The 20,625-nt window shown below is 35.9% G+C and overlaps 1 long non-coding RNA gene across 1 annotated transcript in view; it reads left to right on the forward strand.

Annotated features, from left to right (window-relative positions):
- LOC144339535 (uncharacterized) overlaps nucleotides 1-20,625 on the forward strand; it is a 381,994-nt gene that overhangs the window by 283,689 nt on the left and 77,680 nt on the right. The gene's annotated exons all lie outside the window — the stretch shown is intronic.

The raw sequence follows: 20,625 nt of genomic DNA on the forward strand, positions 1-20,625 counted from the left end.
CACAAATGACAAACCCTTGGCTGTCACTTTCCCCTGTGGCTTCACTCATGACAGATTTGCTAGCTTTTTGCCACTCAGAATCCCCTTCAACACGGAACTCCTGTGAGTCACTGACAACAGATTAGAAACAGACAGCTCAAGATGACATGTCTTTTCTCCTCATGTAATAGATGCTCACTAAATTTTGAATAATACATTGTCGTTTTAATACTCTTCTTCCAAGATATGCTGTCTGGTGATCTGATCTTTGCCTTCCTGGAAGAATGTAGGAGTCTAATATTTTCTGCTCTCTCATCTTTCGCCTCTTACTTAAATTGTATGCAACATTTTGCAATGGTTCTCCTTTATTTCTCAGATTCATTCGTTCATTAAGCATTACTATCATAGACAAGACACAACGGTTTCAAAGCTGAATAAATAGTCTCTTCCTTCAAGAAGGTAAACATCATTATTGTATAAAGCTATTCCCTTATGAATACTTCATGTATTTAAGTCTCTCCTGATATACTGGTAGCTCTGTGTCTCCCTTATAGTAGTGTGGTACTGGACAAATCACTCCATGTCTCTGAATTCAAGCTTCCTTTTATGAATTGGAGATAATAATACCACATAGAGTTGTTGTACAGATTAAGTGATTAAAGAATACATCTTGTAATTTTTACTCATTGATAACAATTATATTTATTTGATTATTTTTAATATAGAGTATCTATTTATTAGAATGGAGCCTCTGAGAGCCATTGCTATATATATCTTTTTGGTCTTGAAATCTTCAGCTAAATCCACTATGCCTGACACATAGTAAACTCAATTATTGTCACTTACTATTATCAAGCATGATAACACTAGTAATACTAGCAAAGGTCAATCAGGAAACAATCATAAAGATGAAGCTTGAATTCAAGCCATGTGGGTCTGACTCCTTTGGTTTGAGAGACATTAAAAAAGGATAGTTTATAAACTTGTAATTATTTTTTATGCCAAATGATTTTTTAACTATCTAGCTTTGGGATGAGTTTTCCTCTATGAAAAATGACTATTTAAACTCCCTAATGATTGATAAAAACAATTCATTTTCAAATGTTTTCTGTTTTATGATGTACAAATACTTAAAACTAGATCTTTGATCACACACACACATGCACACGCACACACACTGCAGATAAAGAAAAGAATTATTTTCTTTTTTCCTTCTTTTTTTTTTTTTTTTTGAGACAGAGTCTCGTTCTGTTGCCCAAGCTGGAGTGGAGTGCCGTGGCCCGATCTCGGCTCCCTGCAAGCTCCGCCTCCCGGGTTCACGCCATTCTCCTGTCTCAGCCTCCCAAGTAGCTGGGACTACAGGGGCCCGCCACTACGCCCGGCTAATTTTTTTGTATTTTTAGTAGAGACTGGGTTTCACCGTGTTAGCCAGGATGGTCTCGATTTCCTGACCTCGTGATCCGCCCGTCTTGGCCTCCCAAAGTGCTGGGATTACAGGCGTGAGCCAGCGCGCCCGGCCAGAATTACTTTCTTCTCATGGTTACACAATGAAATTGTAATAAAAAATTGTCGTTATGTTCAAAAATTTTTCTTTGAAGGTAGAATCACCTTGATAGAAATACTATATAATGAACTTTCAATAATAGCCTTAGAATATTTATGATTCAAAATTATCTAACAAGAAAAACATACATACGATTAATTAATAACAATTTAAATGTTTCATCTTTTCAGAATAAATAAAGACTATTTGTAGGTAGTACAGTGCAGGACTTTGATTTCTGTGCTTTGAAGCAAAAAAAAAAAAAAAAAAAAAAAAAAAGTAGCATATTATATGATGAAAAGAAAGAAAATTTGGCGTTCGCCAACTGCTGCTCTCCCTCCAGCTTTTTAGATTTCTGGAAGTATTCAGCTCCCATCAGTTCAATTCCTTAATACTTTCTGTCATGTAAGTCTGGTGAAGCCTACAGACTCCTTTTAGAATAATGTTCTTAAATGCATAAAATAAAGTACATAGTATTACAAAGAAAAACAATTACATGCAATTATCAAAATATATAAAAAACTGTGATATAGTTGTATATGTGCATCCTTATCAATACATTACATAAGACTTAGAAGTGGAATAACTAATTTGGGAATGAGAGCCAAGGATACTTTCTAATATCAGCAACAATAGAAATGAAATAGATATGAAAATATCTTTGATTTCTATTAGTGACAAAATCACAGACGATGCTGATCCTACTATTGTGATGCTGCCTATATTTCTGATTGAAGGAAATTTTAAATTTTAGTTAGAGGTTGTGAAAAGAAAACATCTGTGCCTTACTTGGGTGCCACAGTGATATAAAATGGTGTTAGCTTGGTTTTTGCCACCAAATAAGACATTTTTTTTGGTAGGCCTGTTCCTTTCCTTCCCATTTTCTCTTTCCAGAAAAACATTCTATTTCACTAGAAGTAACTGGATTTTTAAAATTGCATTAATATTCTTCTAGGTGGTCTTAAGAAAAAAAAATAACAATGAGTATCTGAACCTTACTGAAAGGAAAGAAAAAAGGTCTTAGGAGCCTGGTTATATTTATTAATCGGTAGAATCAACTTACCACTTTCAATTTCATCACTTTGTTTATTTTTGTGTTACATGTTGAAGCCTAAAGAGACTCTTGGAGCCAGAAAAAAAGAGCAAAGTTATCTGATGACAGAGGGAGCATACAAGCAGGAGCGCAAGCTATCGCCCAAGAGTATGAGTGTACTTGGGGCAACAGCTGGGTGCATTTTAATATTTATCAATTTTTATTAAGGATACAGCTTGGCTTTATAAAGACATTACCATGTTTTAAGTTGTCTCATCTAAGTTTCCTTTTCTCAGTGTTTTAGAAATGTCAGTTGTTCAAAATAATACTACCCCAGCATTTAAAAACTAGTGTATAGAAATTTACTGTTTTCTGTAGAACTAAAAACATATCCTTTAGAATAAAAATTACATTAATTAAATTGATTTTTTGAATAGTGTTCTTTATAAAACATTTTCTTTTTTTGCTAATGAAACCTCTTCACCCTAGGTCATGAATAGACCTTGTAGTACAAGTAGTAATGATACTTAGATTTGATCCTATTTCAATTTAACATATATTTATAAGCATTCACTGCTGACAGACACTACTGTAGGTATGTAGGAGAATATAGAAAGGAATAAGAAACTATATATTCCCTGATAGTTTCAAAAAAGTCAGAAAAAATGAGAAAGAGGTCCCAAAAATGACTATGAGAAAAAACGTAAAATAATAATAGTAGTCATTATTGGGTGTGAAGTGCTCTTCATTCATTATTGCTCATTCTGCAAGGTAGCCGGGTCACTTAGCATGCTTTCAGCTGCAAATAACAGAAAATTTCAACTCAAACTGGCTTAAAAAATAAAGTAATTTATGACTCACATATAAATTTTAAAGGTAGAATGGCTCAAAGTTTGATTAAATCAATGGTACAACAACACTTTTAAGAATCCAGATGTTTTTTTCCATGTCATTTTAGGTTAGACGTGTGGCTTTTTGCTCAGTCTGGCTTCTCTTATAAGATGGTTTCTGAAGTTTCAAGCATCACGTAGCAATTTGATAATATCCAAAATAGGAGACTATCTTTTTTGTGAACTGTCTTAAAGGAGTCAATGATCCAAAAACAAAGCAAAGTAAAACAGCCAACTCACTTCTCCTGAAGCAAACAAACAAAAACCCACAAAACCTTTACTAGAAACCCCCTAGCAGACGGGCTGTCATGTCTCATTGTCCAAAATTATTTGTTGCCTAAAATAATCAATGATCTGTTGCATAAAATGATCATTGGCAAGGGCAGTAGGACCACCATTATTGGGTTAAACCAGTCAGAAATCTTCCAACTTCTGAGACTGGTGATGGAATCACTCTGGAAATGCATGACTGCCCTGAGATGTGTGGATTCCTGAACAAAATTGAGATTTCTTAGAAGAATGGATGATGGGGAAGCAACCAAAGGAGCCATCATGATTTTTTATTTATAGCTTTGGAAACTGAGTTTCAGTAATGTTAAGCAATTGACCAAGATTAACATCTGATGAGTCCAGATTTCAAATATAGGTATGTGTGCTTCCAAAGACTCAACTCTGACTGAATTATTCCCAATGGCTTACATACCATAATGGAAGACCAGATATAGTGGCTTATTACTATAATCCTAGCACTTTGGGAGGTCAAGTGAGATAATCACTTGAGGTCAGGAGTTCGAGACTGGCCTGGGAAACATAGTGAGATCCCGTCTCTACAAAAACGTTAAACATGAGCCAGGCTTGGTGGTGCACACCTGTAGTCCTATTCCTAAGTACTTGGAAGACTTGAACCCAAGAGGTTGAGGTTGCAGTGAGCTGTGATTGTGTCATTGCCCTCCAGCTTGGGTGACATAGTGAGACTCTATCTCAGAAATCAATCAATCAATAAACAAATAAATATACAAATACTACAATGCAAATATTTTAAAGTGCTGTATCTTTTGATCCATGATATCTTTTGATTCATGTTGAATCTCTTAGGCAAAGATGTTGCATTTTGGTATAACTATAATACATTATTTTTTATGAAACTGAATGTGGTTTAATAGAAATGTGCCTCCCACTTGATCTTTGTCTTGTTTCTCATACTTGCTCATTATATTCCTTCAGGAAAATAATAAGGCTAAATTACGTGTAGAAATAGAACCAGTCCTGACTTGCAAACCTTACTGCTTTTTGTACACCCATTTAAAACTGTGGCTAGTATGTATTAACTTGTTAAAGACATCAACAGGATTCTGAGTCTGTTTTATATCTTACAATTCATTCAATGAGCAGCAGTGTTAGTGGTAGGGAAAGGGTGAAAGCCTTTTTTATCAGTACATTTTCTTTACTTTGTAATAAAGCAAACATAAAATGAATGAGTCTTTTACCCATATCACTAACCGTAGACATCCTTTTGCCATGAGCCCCCAAATAAGTTGTAGTTTGAAACATGAGATGCAGTGACATTTAATTTAAATCCTATGTTTTGTTTCCCTTTCCAAATCAGTTTATTGTCTCCCTAAGTAAGAGACTGAAACAAACTCTTAACATGATGCTTTCTTACTATTAACTACGGGCTCCAGAGCCTACCAGAAAATGGACCTAATTTTAGATAACCAGAATTCAAGAAACACTTAGTCCCAGTTTATAGAACCCATCACCTCTCACACCATGACACTGATTAATACAATTTTCCAAATAAGATAATTTAAAAAAATCATTTAGTTACTTAATTCACACCAGGTGGAATCTACCCTACATTTCTCCCTGTGTTTCCAATGGAATAAAAAGCATGATCATTTACCCAGCTACAAGGACCTTGTCCTTGATGTTTTCTTTTCTTCCATCCCCACAACCAATTACCAGGAAGTCTTGACAATTCCAACTTTCAACAAGTTCTTAAAACTTCTCTTTTCTTCATTCACAGTGCCATTTTTTTTAACTCCTGCTTGGGCTACTGTAAGCCCGCCTATCAGCTTTCTGCCAATCTGCTTTTTCTACTCTTCACCCCACACTGTAGCCACAGTGGTCTTTTTAAAAGGCATATCTAATAACGACCTCTCTGTGCTTAGTGCCATTTAATGTTTTCCCATTGCCCTTAGAGTAAACTTTCACATGGCTAAGAAATCCCATGTGACCTGACTCTGGTCTAGTTTATTGTCAATATTTGATCTAATACTGTCATGCTCCCCAACCGCCGCCCCCACCACACACACACACATACAATGGCTTAATCAAGGTATGCTGATTGATGAACTAAGTAATATATTATTTCTTATCAAAATGTTTTTCTGAAATGCTAGACACCTATTTCTCTCTGAACCTTGCTTACTTAAAAAAAATATGTTTATGCACAGTACGCTGTTTGTCAAATTTACTATTGGATGATTTAAATAAGAGTATGAATTATTTTGCCCAGCTCTTACTAATTAGTTATTGTAAAATGAGTCCTTACAAAAATAAAGCAAAAGAACCAAAGGGCCTATCTGCTTACTTAAATAAGCTGGGGAAAGTTCAAATAGATAGAGATTGTGAGATGCTTGCTCTAGACCACAACAAGAACTGGAGATCTTGGTGAAAATTAAGAGTTCAGATATTTGAGCCACTCAAAGGTTGTAATTAGACTATGCTTCTGTTTAACCCTCACATTGTTTATTTAGCTTCTCTGGTTACTAATGACAAATTTATATAATCTCTGTAGTTTCAATTGGTTAGACAGAAATATGAAGGCTTATTATTGCATATGTCTGGGTACCCTGTGGAGCAATGTGCATATTTGTGTTATCAGAATTCTCTAAAATGAAGTGCATTAAATTCTTTCTTCAAGGATGGAAAAATATTTGACTTAGTTTCCTCCCTTATGTAAAACGAGGAGTTAAAATATTTTCTTCCTTAAGCGTTTGGTTATTATTACTATTTTCCTTTTGTGGGGTATGTGTTAAGAAGTCAGGTAATTTGTAAAGTATCATTTGATTACCTAAAGAAAATGCTGAAACTAAAAAGTGTTATTACCATGAACTCACAGGCTTCTGATCACCAAAGTACAGTTGAATTTAATTCATGATTGAAAAGTACAGTTGATGTATAATGGCTATCTGAAAAATGTTACATTCGTTTATGGTTTAAAACTTTTAGAGAGTGGTCTCTTATTCTTTGCTAATTCCTGCTATTTAAAGATTCAGGGACAAATTTTTTAAAATTCTAAATATAACAAGGAAAATCAGGGTCACTTCTAAGTTTGACAATCGGGTGCTATTTGCTGAATATGAGAAAACAGGACTGTGTATATAATTTTATTGTTGGAGAGATGGTTTGACGAGATAAGGATATTTGAAAATTAAAGTTAGATTCGGCATCTAAATATCCTTAGGTTTGCAGGTTTTTGATCTGTTTATTAGTCATGCAAAAATATATTGCTGTTTCTTAATCTGATCATAGTTGATTCTGCCACTGGAGTTATTTTCCCCACACTTTGATGTGATATGTTTTATTTTCAAGTGCTTGTTTCACAAAGATAAGCAAACAAAATAAGATTTCCACTACTCTCTTTCACCAGCCATGTTTTTGTTTAGTTAGCCAACATCAATGGGAAGATATTAAAATGATTAATCCTTATAATTCGTTTGTGTCTTAAATGACTGGATATTATGGGAGCTGAACTCCAACTTTCATCTTGTAAATATGAATGCAGCAATATTACTAAGTTGTAATTCATTTTGAACTATTTAATCACTGTGATCTACAAATAAGTTGGCTTCTGAATCTTCGCCTAATTTCATAACTAAGTCTTCTTTCTCATTAAAATCACCATGACTGTGCTGAAGCTATGTGTTTAGGGAATCCAACTGAATGAGTAATAGGTTTAAAAATATGCCAGCTATATTGACTTCTCCACACTTTTCCAGTCTTCTTTAATTTTAGCTGTTGTAATGAGTGCAAATGAGGGGCTCTTGGTTAGCCATCTTTAAGTATATTTCAAAGCAGAGACTATGATAGAAGATGTACTGGATTTAGGATCAGAATACTTGGCTTGGGACCTGCTCCTGTTGTTTACTGCCTGGGTGACTTTGGACCCAATTATCTAAACTTCTCTGACCTTTATTTTCCTCATTTATAAAAAAGCTTGATAATACTTCTGCACATATATTTTATGTAACTAAGCTGAGGCATCGATGTGCAATAGGTTGTAAAGTGCCATCCAAAGGCCAAAAGTAAGGTGTGAGGATCTCACGTGGTGTTTTGGGTTAGCCAGATTATAAGGAAATACCAAAACACATTGTAATGAATTCCCTTGAGATTTAAAAGCAGAAAATGTGAAACAGCCTGAATATTCAAAAATGGGTAACTAGTTACCTATATTTTGTTACTTCATAGAATACTATATGGCTCTATATGTAGAGCCATTGAAATTATGCCATAAATCTGTGTTTATTGCTCTAGAAAGGTGTTCACATTAATTCATGAATCATCAAAACATGCTATTAAAATATTGCATAATCATATTTTATTAAAATTATAAATTTGTGTGTGTTTGTATACACACACATACACAAATATAAAGCATATAAGATGTACAGTGGCTATGTTTGTTGGTATTGAGAATAATTTTTGCCATTTTCATTTTTTAATTTTTCTAAAAAATAGATAACTTACATAAAGCCACACACAAGCACATACCCATAAAGACATACATTACAAATTCCCATTGAATCCAGAGGTTTCTATAATCTCTGACAACTCCTGTCTCTCTGATCCCTTAATATCCAGTCCATGGCCAATGCTTGTTGGGGTCAGCGTTCTCCTGGGTGCCAGCCCTTTGTTTTCATTTCTGGAAACCAGTATCTCAAATTCAGAATTCGTGTCTTCGCATTTGTGGATGCAACAAGCTTCTAACTAGTCACTCTGGTTTCAGTCTCTACCCTTCCAGTCCATCTTCACAATATCCTCAAAACACAAATCTTTTCTAAAGCACAGAGCAGATTCTGTTATCGTTAGGTCTTCTCTGCCTTCCTGAACCCAACCTCACATATATTTTATGGCTTCCCTTTGTCTAATAACATTCAGTTTACACTCTTCAACCTAATGTTAAAAGTCCTTCATAATATAGTTAAGATTTATTTCACACTCCCACACATGCCCTTTCAACAGTCAAACATAGCTATTGTTCTCTGAAAAGAACATACCCCAGACTTTTCTGCCTCCACACTTTGGGCCATCGTATTCCATCAGTTTGTATTGTTACTGCCTATTGAAACACTATCCATGATGTATAGTCCAGCAGAATTCCCCATTTGTCTGAATTCTAGATGTGCTGCTTCCTACCTCTGAATCTCATATCTTCTTTGAAATTTATCCTTCCATTTATTCATGTCATTTTTGAGCATCTGCTTTAGAGGCTATTGTACCTCAAATATAGAGGTAAACAAGCCAGACACACCCTTGCCCTTGAGTAAACAACACTTAACATTTCTCCTTTATTTAAATCTATTGACTTAGAGATAAACTTTCCTTACCTATCACCTTCTCTTACAACATTATAATACAACAACTATATATATCTTACAGCAACTATAATCAATGTCTATTGATTATGGGCACAATGAGTGTTATCTTACAAATAGAAGATATTCAATAAAAATATAGTTAGAAGGACATAGAGACAGAGTTAAATATGTGTATTCTTCCAGCAATGTAGTTACATACATACACATATATTATATATATTATATGTATATTAGCTTTTAACCATGTTACTTTCCCCTGTTGAGTGTTTTCAAAAATTAGATTTGATTCTTATTAGCATATTACTTCATCTCTAAAATAAAAAGAACTAGTTCTTTCTCCCAGTTGTATCTAGGGGAATCCAAGATGAGGCTGATATTTGTCAAGTAACACTGAAGCAAAAAGTGTTCTTCTGTCATAGAACAAGTTATGTTACAAAACCCAAACTTGGGCTATTTGTCCTAGAATTCAGAGGCCAGCGTGTTGCTTTTTAATTAATGGATGTCGGCCCACATAATGTAGAGGTTCAAATCTATACCAGATTTTGACACTACAATGTATTCATATCCTATAAACACACTACGTCTCCAAGTTATGTTGCTATTTAAAAAAAAAAAAGTCAAGAAAGCCCTTAGTGCAATTGTCTCCTCTTCTTTTGTTCCTAAATAAATGATTCATTTAGTAATTTCCCTTGGAAAAGTGAACTTCTTAACTATCTATTAAGTACCTCCCTCTCTTTATGTTATAGCTTTTCCTCATTTAAAAAGATGATATTAGTTATTTTCTTTTTTTTTAAGAAAAGAGGCTGGGTGATAAAGATTATTTACACAAAAGTTCTTTTCTTTTGAGACACAGCTGTAAAAAATGTGTTACTATTTTAAAATTAATTATGTTGTTTCAAGTGACTATTTAGCATAGTTGTTTTAGCCCAAACTTACTGAGTCCATTAAAAACAAAACAAACAAAAACACTTTTTAAATTTTAAGGTAAATCTTCATCTAAGGAATTGGGTATGTTCATATGGTTTGGTGTGTGAGAGATTTCATACTGCAAAATCCACCCAAATTGTTTTTCCATGTTCTATTGTATTTCAAATACAGCTGAAGAGTTTGTGCTTATCTGAGTCCTGTGGTAAACAGGATGTATTGCTGATATTTTATTTTCCCAACTGAATTATAAGTTTCTTGATTGGGCATGGGAATCATTGTGTATTCCTTGTGTAAGTGTGTGTCTTGCAGGAAATGAAAACATTTGTTGATTTCATTTACTTAATTTTATACTATTTTGTAAAACAAATGCTTCTTTTACAGTAGGAATGGTTTGTTTTATCAATCTGCATTTGCACATATTGGTCTAATAGTTATAAGACACATGTGAAGTGTGCAATCTTATCTTAATTTGTGGCCTGAATATATATTTTTGATACATTCTTAATTCTCAAGAAGATTTATTTATATAAACTTTTCATATTTTATGGAATTTATATTCAAGATATTGAACATAAATATTAGCAGATATCTTTTGGTAACTCTAGAGGAAGTTTATTTTCTATCTATAATGCTGAATTTTCTGAATACAAAAAATGAAATATATTTGATATGTGAAAGAGGGGTTAAAAATGCGGATTTTCTTCTGTTGTCTGTTGTTTGAGATTAGAAATCATGAAGCACTTTTCTTTACTTTCTGCAGGGTAGCTATTTCATTTCAGATCCATATCGGTGTGGAAATTTAGCTCAAGAAGAAGAATTGCCTGATGTCTTATTTAATACTACGCTTCTATGAGTTGTCCTCTCTACTTTTTCTTAGAGTTATACACTGGCAAAACTACTGTCATTGCCCTTGCTTTTCATCTTTGCTGCACATTTACTTCTCGACAGGCTTAAATAATGGCTAAAATGGTTGAAATGATTTATGCCTGTAGAGCGATGTCTTTATTTTCTCTATTCACATTCCTTTTTTTCTTTTTTCTTTTTTTTTTTTTTCACTAATGGTCTGGTGAACACCTAGTGTAGGTGCATTTTATTAGCGAGTATATTCCCTCTAAATGCGGTTCCTAAGCTGAAAGAAATGGGCCATAATCATATAAAAGTAAAGTATCTCTTTGTAGAATTTACAAGAAATGGAATGTCCTTATTCCTGAGGCATAGAACATAAGAGACTTTTTTCCTCTCACTGTAAGACTGCTCTTTATACTAATGTTGATTAAGTGTATCACATCAATAGCTGTTGTGACATGTAGGAAAATGAATGATTCTACTGAAAATCTCTATTAAAAGGTGTAACTTGCTTGAAATTTCTAGTTATCTACAATTGTCTTCTTCCTACTGGGACAGGACGATTGGTTCCTGGTCTCTACAGATTGCTTCACTCCTAGTTCATAAAACTGCAATTAATAATGGTGAGCTAAGATCATTCTGGATTTGAAGTACTGCCTTATCATCATTGAATGAGAGTCTCTAAATCTGCTATTTAACAACTTATCGGGACTTTGCACTGATTAATTCATCTGGTCATAGTCTGAAGGCTGACAAGGCATCTTGTAGGCCTTTCATTCCGTTGGGATCAACATCATCATTTTATACGAAATGAACTTACTACTTTATAGGCTTAGTTGGAAAGAAATTTTAACCATCAGCAGTGGGATGTGACACTGGAATTTAATTTGTTGGCCTATGAGAACAGAGAAGATCTCGTCTTTTGCTGAACTTTCTAAATATAAATTAAAGTTATCAGAGAATCGAAATGATTTTGACATTTGAACTTCAGTAGAAGGCCAATACATTTAAAGTAAGTACTCTCCTTCCTGAAACATTCAGCACTTCATCAACAGCACATATCAGGTTCTTAAGAAAATATTATTCCCTGTGGAGAAAAGCATGGGTCACTGCTACTGGCTCTTAGAATAGACATTACGTTGGGGCCACACAGCATCTATTCTCCCTTTATTCTGATGCTCAAACCCTGAATTCCCTCTGAAGAAGCATCTTCCTCTCATTGTGTGTAGCATTTTGGTGCTGTCAGTCAAGTTTTCTTGGCTTGCTAACCCAGGAGTTAGACTCACGGCCAGAGTTTTTGAGCTTTCTTCCTTGGGACTTGGAGTCTTAAGGAAGGGAATAGGAGGAACAAAAAATTATATGGAGCTAATTTATTTCAGAAGTGGTGATCTGAATGTATTATGTCTTGCTCCTAGGCTCACCAGAGCTAGATTAGTTCCTGATTCTCCTGACCCTAGATTTCCCTTCTAGATTGTGAGCTACTCTTGCATTTTCCAGTAAATTACCTTTATCATTAATGTAGCCAGAATCAGTATATGTTATTTTCCTCTCAAAAACTGATAAAGCTCCCTTTTAATATCGCTGAATTTTGAAAGTAATGTGCCACTATTTGATAGTTCTTTATTTTGTTTTTCTGAGATGGAGTCTTACTCTGTCGCCCAGGCTGAAGTGCAGTTGTGCGGTCCTGGCTCACTGCAACCTCCGCCTCCTGGGTTCCAGAGATTATCTTGCCTCAGCCTCCTGAGTAGCTGGAATTACAGGCATGTGCCACCACACCCCAGTAATTTTTTGTACTTTTAGTAGAGATAGAGTTTCACCATGTAGGCCAGGTTAGTCTCAAACTCCTGAATTCAAGTGATCCATCCTCCTCAGCTTCCCAAAGTGCTGGAATTACAGGCGTGAACCATTGCGCCCAGCTTGATAGTTCTTTAGAGAATAAAATGTAGTAGGATAGCGTTTACTACTACAGTATAAGCTATATGTTTAGTAGGCATTCCCAGGGTTAGGAGTTTATTGCACTCCCAAATGTCAACCAGGGTCTGTGAAAGGCTCTAGGGCCTGTTTCTAGGCAAGCTCTCCACACACATGGAATCTCAGCCTTCTCTTTGGTCAAGATGCCCCAGTCACTCCTGTTTTCCTTCTCTTCTTGGAGCATGACATGTTCTTTCCTGCCCCAGTGCCTGTATACTTGCCATTCTTTCTACCAGAAATTTTATTTAATTTTCATTTCTCTCCCCATAAACAGATGCCATCTCATCCTTCAGATCTAAGCAAAATCTCAATACTTCTCTTGTCAACATTTCTCAAAATAGAACAACTCATCTCATATATCCTATTGCCCAATTGACAGTTTCCATGAGGATACCTCAGAGGCATTTCACAAGTAATCTGCTCCACCCGGATCCTTGACTCCTCCCTTTTCTAGCCAATTTCTCTCTCCCACTTCACCCGTCATCATTACCACTTCACAGTGTCAAAAGCCAGGGGTCAGCCTTTGACTCCTTTCTTTGTATCACCCCACATCAAGGCACAAGCCAGTCCTGTTGGTTCTAACTTCGCATAGACCTCAAATTCAATTATTTCTATTTCATCTTCAAAGTTGTATCCTATCCCAGTTACCATCTTTTGCATGGCCAACAGCAATATTCTCCTACTTTATTTCTGTTTCTTCTCTTTACCTCATGCAATATAAATGACTGCATATGTTACCCTGTGTAGAATCTCCAGTGGCTTCTAATTCCAAATAGGGGAAAAAGTACCCAAATTCCTGACTGGTCAACAAGGTCCTGCATTATTTCCAACTTAAGCACCTTCTTTTCCCTCGTTCTCCTTTTTCTTCATTCCCTTTTCCTTTTCCTTCCTTCCTTTCTATCCAGCTATTCTGAGCTGTATTATCTGCACAGGCTGTTCTCCCCATGGAATGCTTTTCCCAGATTTTTGCAGCACTGGCTCATTCTTGTTATTAAAGTCTCAGCTCAAATAACTTTCCCACAGAGAGAATTTCCTTGACCACTGATTCTAAAGGATAGTCCTCATGCCAATCTCTATCACAACATCTTGTTTCAAAGCTTCAAAACAATTACCCTTGTGAAATTATCTACTTCATGGCCTTGTTTTTTATATGACTCACAAGCGAGTATTTTCACATCTATTTTTTTCTGTTGGCTATGCTTAAAAACAAAACAACATTCCATTTGGCTGCTACCTTTTTTTTCACCGCTATTTTTGTTATTAGGTAACGCACTTTCATGAGTTAATGAAAACTACAGAAATAAGAGCTAATAATTCCATTACCTGTGTTTACATGTAAAAAGAGTCTCAAGATATGCTATTTGTAGAAATTAACAATTTAAAGTAAGCATTAGTGTGGCTTAATATTTAAGCTAGATACAAAAAATATCCCTTTTAGAAATGAGAATTATCTGAGTGAGAGAATTAGCATGGATTAATATTTAGTCATTATAATAAAGCACTTAAGTACATGAGTTCCTTGAGGGGCAGGAACTGTGACATTTTCATTTTTTGGCATCTTTGTTTCTTTGTCTCACATGTTTTCTCTGAGTTCAAGAGGAGCCACATCAAATGGTTTCTGAGTTGAATAAAACGCATATTTCAGAATTATATAAATGTTCATGATCCAAAATTATTTTTTGAGAAAATGAAGTAAGTTGTTTTCACTTAGAGTTAAAGGGAAGTCCAGTGAATTTACGAATGTCAGTAAATGTGGGAAAGATTCTCAGTTTCTTCATCTCATTTGAAAACAAACATGAAAGTTCAGGAATGAGATGAGATTTTCGTATTATGCATTTGAGATTTTGCATTACATTGAAAAGGGAATTTTTGGAACCTGGATTTTTTGGACCTCTAGGCTCTTTTCTAGTATTTTGGATTATTAGTGTCTAATATTGGTTAATTCTGATAACCAGTGTATTCAAGGTGCTAAAACACTGGCGACATAACTTTTCTATGCCAACACTAAATAAGTTTAGAGGCATTTCCTCCAAAATGCACCTAAATAATGGTGTTTATTTATTTATTTATTTATTTATTTATTTATTTATTTATTGAGATGGAGTCTCGCTCTGTTACCCAGGCTGGAATGCAATGGCACGGTCTCAGCTCACTGCAATCTCTGCCTCCTGGGTTCAAATGATTCTCCTGCCTCAGCCTCCCGAGTAGCTGGGATTACAGTTACCCACCACCACACCTGGTTAGCCTGGCTCATTTCTGTATTTTTAGTAAAGAAGGGGTTTCACCGTGTTGACCAGGCTGGTCTCAAACTCCTGACTTCGTGTCTGCCCGCCTCGGCCTCCCAAAGTGCTGGGATTATAGGCATGAGCCACCTCTCCTGGCCAATAATGGTTTTTATATCACCAAAGATTGCGGTCATCATGTGACTGCTTACAGAAAAGAAGCTATACTGAATTCACAATAACTACACAATTCTCATCTTTCACACTCTTTCCTTCCTGACATGTATGGAAGGAGAGAAGAAAGCTTGTTTATTGCCCATTCCCCACCTCCTATATTTTTTATCATTTTTTTTCTCTCTCATGAATTTTTCCATTTGGGTACAACACAATTTAACAGTCATTGGATAGTGCCAACATCTGGGTAGAAGATTTTGCAAAACTACTGCTTTGGTGCACTAAAGGTGCACTTGGAACTTGGAATGATTTGTTTTTCCCCTATTGGTGACAACAGTGAATAAAATGCCCCACTAAAACAATTACAGGTAGCTAGTTTTCTGAAGGACAAAAAATTTATTTCAATATTCTTAGCTTCACATTTTTTAGGTCACATGATTGGTGTCTTGACTTTGCTCATATGTATAAATATGTATGTATATGCATATATGTGTACAAATATACACATTGACTTTGTTTGACTTTGCTCATACAAGTAAATATATATAAATATGTATATGTATGTGTGTATATATTTATATATATAGAGAGAGAGACAAATAGAGAGATAGAGAGAAAATCTCTGCCAATGCAACCATGTTTATGGAAAACCAGTTTTCAGAAAATTACATTAGGTTTTGTTTAGAGATACACCCTCCTAGAACAGAAGCTGCAAACTGTCAGTCTATGGGCTGAAATAGACCCCAGAGCCTGGTTTCATTTGTCCTCCTTGGTATTTTATTGTTGTTGTTGTTGTTGTGTTGTTATTGTTATTGTTGCTGTTATTACTCAACCTTTAACAATCAGGAGATTTCACGAAGAAATCCAGATTTCCAGTTTTTCCTGAAAAATCAGGAGACAATATAAGAAATTGTGTGCAGTTCAAATGCTGGCAATGCTGTGATTTTAAACTGCAAATGGCAACAATTTAAGGGCCTCCATCCCTTCATCTTGATGTTTCTCTTCCGTATCAAATGGTGTAAGCTACAAGCACTGAAATGCTTACCCAGAATGCTCCTTGGCTTAATGGGGTATTACATGATATCCTATTCCACCTGTAATTTTCCCCCCAATTTCTATGTTATAACAATTTTTCCTCCATAAAGTTTTTCACATTTGGGCCTATTTTCTCCTTCTCTTTGATATGACTTTCATTCAGGTCATATTTTTCTCACTTCAAGGCTGCTAAATGTAGCTGTCTGTATTAGCCATTACCACCCCCTTCCCTTAACCTTTCCTCTGCTGGCTCCACCCCATTTTGCACACCAGTTACATATTTACAGGCTCATATCACACAAGCCTTGCCTCAGTTTCTTAGTTCTTGTCCTCAGGCCTCCAGTGACAACAAAGAACCAATGTCCACTACTTAACCAAAAGTCAGCACTCAGTCTGTTTTCTCCCTTCATTTTGCATTATTCCATATGTGAATAATTAGCCAATATGCCCATTTCCCTAGCACTGAAATAGGCATCTTCCAGCCTCTGATGCCTTTGCTCCCAGCATCACCTCCTTCTCTCCACCTGTGCAAAGAGACTGTGACTGCCTTCAAGACTGGACTTTCTAGACCACCTTGGCCCACAGTTTGCATAATGCAGCTCATCCTGCCTGGTGCATATATTTTATTTTGTTTTGAATCAGAGTCTTGCTCTGTTGCCCAGGCTGTAGTACAGTGGTGTGATCATAGCTCACTGCAGCCTCAACCTCCCAGGCTCAAGCAATCCCTGGCCTAAGTCTCTCTAGTAGCTGGGACTATAGGGGTATGCCATTATACTCAGCTAATTTTATTTTATTTTATTTATTTTTTTGTAGAGATGGTATCTTACCATGTTGCCCAGGCTGGTCTCAAACTCCTGGGCTCAAGGGATCTTCTCATCTTCTCCCAAAGTGCTGGGATTATAGGCATGAGTCACTAAGCTGAACAATGCTGCATATTTTTAAATCATGCCTTGTTTCTCTGATTATCTTAAAACAGGGTTTCTCCAAACATGGTTTAAAAATGAGTGCTTTTTTGGGTCTGTCAATGGTGTTTCTCAAACAAAATTTAGTCTAATTTTTTTGTAATAGCTCTGGTTGTGGCTTTCCTAGATCTCTTTGACACCACCACTGATGTGAACAGACCCATGACCCATTTGGGGAAAGTCAAGGGCAATTAGGAGCCTCTTTGCTTTCCTGGCAAAAGCAAGACGATTGAATGAGATGAATGAATAATAAGGTCCTTGAGTGCAGGAGTGTATTTCTTTTTTGTATTGTTCTCTGTCACACTTATACCTTGTCTCTAGTCTCTCCAGTTAATAACACTGAATTCAATTGGATAAATGATATGAATGTTTGAAGTTGAGAAGTTAGAAATAATAGCAGTACTCAGAATGGTGATGATGGTAGTAACTCCTGTTGCTTGCATGTTCACTCTGAAATCAAGCACTTCACTCAGTGCTTTGTGTCAGTGACTCCACTGAAGTGCTTGCTCCAACCCGAATAAGGCATTGCTGTGATTAGCCACATTTTAACAGTGAGCAGTATTCAGCTGGAGTTCCAGAGGGAGGCAGCAGAGTCACTGTCATGTGAGATGTGACCACTTTGTCATTAATGAAAAAAACACTTTTTTGAACAACTGAAAGTATCTGTATTGCTTTTTAAGGGGGAGTGAGGGAGGGTGGAGGTAGACACATTTAAAATTCTGATTGATAACTGTTGTGGAAGTCACTGTAATAAAGTGGTTTAATGAAATGAATAGAATTTGGACCTCAAAGACCGAGGTTGGAGATTCAATTTGCCACTTAACAGCCCTGCAAATTTGAGCAAAATCTAAAGTCTTTCCAAGCCTACGTCCCTTAATTTGTAAAATGGGGACAGTACTACTGCATACCACCTTGTTGTAGGGATTAAAAGGAGGAATTTATATAAAATACTATAAAAAGTGTTGTTGCTATTACCAATGGTTCAGAAAATATAATTATATTATTCTGAGTAATATATTACTGAGTAATGTTTTTAAAGAGGGGGAAAAAACAGAGAAGTAATGAAATCACAGTCCCATAATCTCATAAAGCAAGCATTCTAGTCCCCAGCTAGGAAATTGAGGCTCAGGGAGGTAACGTAACACGGCACAATCACCCAGCTAGTAGGTGGCTGAGCTGAGATTTAAAAACCATGCCTGCCTGATTCCAAATGCCATGCTCTTTTTACTGCACCACTTTGCCTTTTTAAAAAAATAAGCCAACCCATATGCTTTTTCTTAACATTGAAAAAAAAGACATTTATGTTTGAAAACCAACTCATCCTGATAATTCCTAATTAAGATGTTGTCATCTAGCATCTGGCTCAATTTCCTTTTATGAAATATAGTAAACATAATTTGAGTGTAGCTTAAATGAAGTGTCCAAATGAGATAAAACAGGTCACCTGGGAAATTAGATTTTATAGATTACAAGAATTCAAGGCCTAAGTTGTACTTAATGGACACAATTCTTTTTTTAAAGAAAATTCTTCAGGAAACAATTGATTGGTCTATCAATTTCATTATTATTTCTGTACAAGACATCTGTAGCACGAAGTAATTAAAGTAAAAATAAATAATATGAACTTCACCACAAGTGTAGTGAAGAACATCTCTCTCTTCATGAATTTGAGATTCATAAGAAAGACACGGGATCTTTGATGCATGCTCTATTTTTTTCCCTTCCACATTGTTTTTAAAGGATTCTATTTAAAAGACCTTTTCAAAAAAAGAAGTTAGAGAATTTTCTTTTTTTTTTTTTTTTTTTGAGACGGAGTCTCGCTCTGTCGCCCAGGCTGGAGTGCAGTGGCCGGATCTCAGCTCACTGCAAGCTCCGCCTCCTGGGTTCACGCCATTCTCCTGCCTCAGCCTCCCGAGTAGCTGGGACTACAGGAGCCCGCCACCGCGCCCGGCTAGTTTTTTGTATTTTTTTAGTAGAGACGGGGTTTCACCGTTTTAGCCAGGATGGTCTCGATCTCCTGACCTCATGATCCGACCGTCTCGGCCTCCCAAAGTGCTGGAATTACAGGCTTGAGCCACCGCGCCCGGCCAGTTAGAGAATTTTCAAGCTTTTAACAGAAATGATTCTGGCAACACTTTATGTCTGTATCAACTTTAGTCCTGAAGTAGAGTCTCTTAAAGAGATGATGTCCTACTATTAAAATTGCTTGGTGGGGAATTGGACAGAGAGAATTACCTTTTTTCTTTTTTAAAGAAGTATATTTTTATTATTTTTAATTTTATTTATTATTATTATTTTTGAGACAGAGTCTTGCTCAGTCACCCAGGCTGGAGTGCAGTGGTGTGATCTCGGCTCACTGCAACCTCCGCCTCCCGAATTCAAGCAATTCTCCTGTCTCAGTCTCCTGAGCAGCTGGGACTACAGGCGTGTGCCACCACACCCGACTGATTTTTGTATTTTTAGTACAGACAGGGTTTCATCATTTTGGCCAGGCTGGTCTCAGTCTCCTGACTTCAACTGATCCACTTGCCTCGGCCTCCCAAAGTGCTGGGATTACAGGTGTGAGCCACCGCACCCGGTCGTAAGTGTATTTTTAAATTAGGGTTGGGGGTAGGGTGAGATTAAGGACAAGAGTGGATGTGAGGGTATGATGAAGTTGGAAGTGTTGATTTCAACACTGTAGGAAAACATTTTTGAGCACAGATCATGTTCTGACAAGTAATTTAAACATTTTTTTTTTCTCTGGAACATGATGAGGTGGTGGTTAAATTCACATGCTGTAGAATCACACAAACTGGCGTTGAATCTCAGCTCTGGCACTTCCCAATTTTGTAATTTTCGGCAAGTTACTAGAACTCTTTAAGGCTCTATTTTCTTATTGGTAAATTAAGGATAATAACTGCTTCATAGGGTTGTCATGATGATTCAGCAAAATCATCAATAAATGTCAATAAACATTGTCAATATTGACATTATTATTATTGTTTTGGTTTGTCTAATTAACTTGACATATTTATTAGAATTTCTTATGACCTTATAAAGCAAATTTTAAGAATGTCAACTACTTAAGTAAGAGCTGTCCTTTTACAATGTAATAGATTCATTAAATGCTGAGAAAGACACAGCATACCTATTTAGATAAAATATCAAATGTTTCTTTTATGAGACATTAAAAGTGATCATAAAATCAAAAAATTATAAAACCCTGCCTTCTAGTAAATAATCACAGGTTTAGATGTATTTTCAAAAGTGCACAAATCTGTACTCATTAGGAGAACGTATTGATTTGTGTGTGTATTTCAAGCAACCATTTTACGCATGTGGTGCCCATGGCCGACTGCATTCTCCCTTGGGAAGGTGGCTTCTCTAATTGCAGTGAATGGTGATTCTATTTGTAGACATATTTTTCTATAGCAAGCATTCCTTTCTGTGATTATTAT

The sequence above is a fragment of the Macaca mulatta genome, chromosome 2 (assembly GCF_049350105.2).
Source record: "Macaca mulatta isolate MMU2019108-1 chromosome 2, T2T-MMU8v2.0, whole genome shotgun sequence".
In the NCBI taxonomy this organism is placed as follows: domain Eukaryota; kingdom Metazoa; phylum Chordata; class Mammalia; order Primates; family Cercopithecidae; genus Macaca; species Macaca mulatta.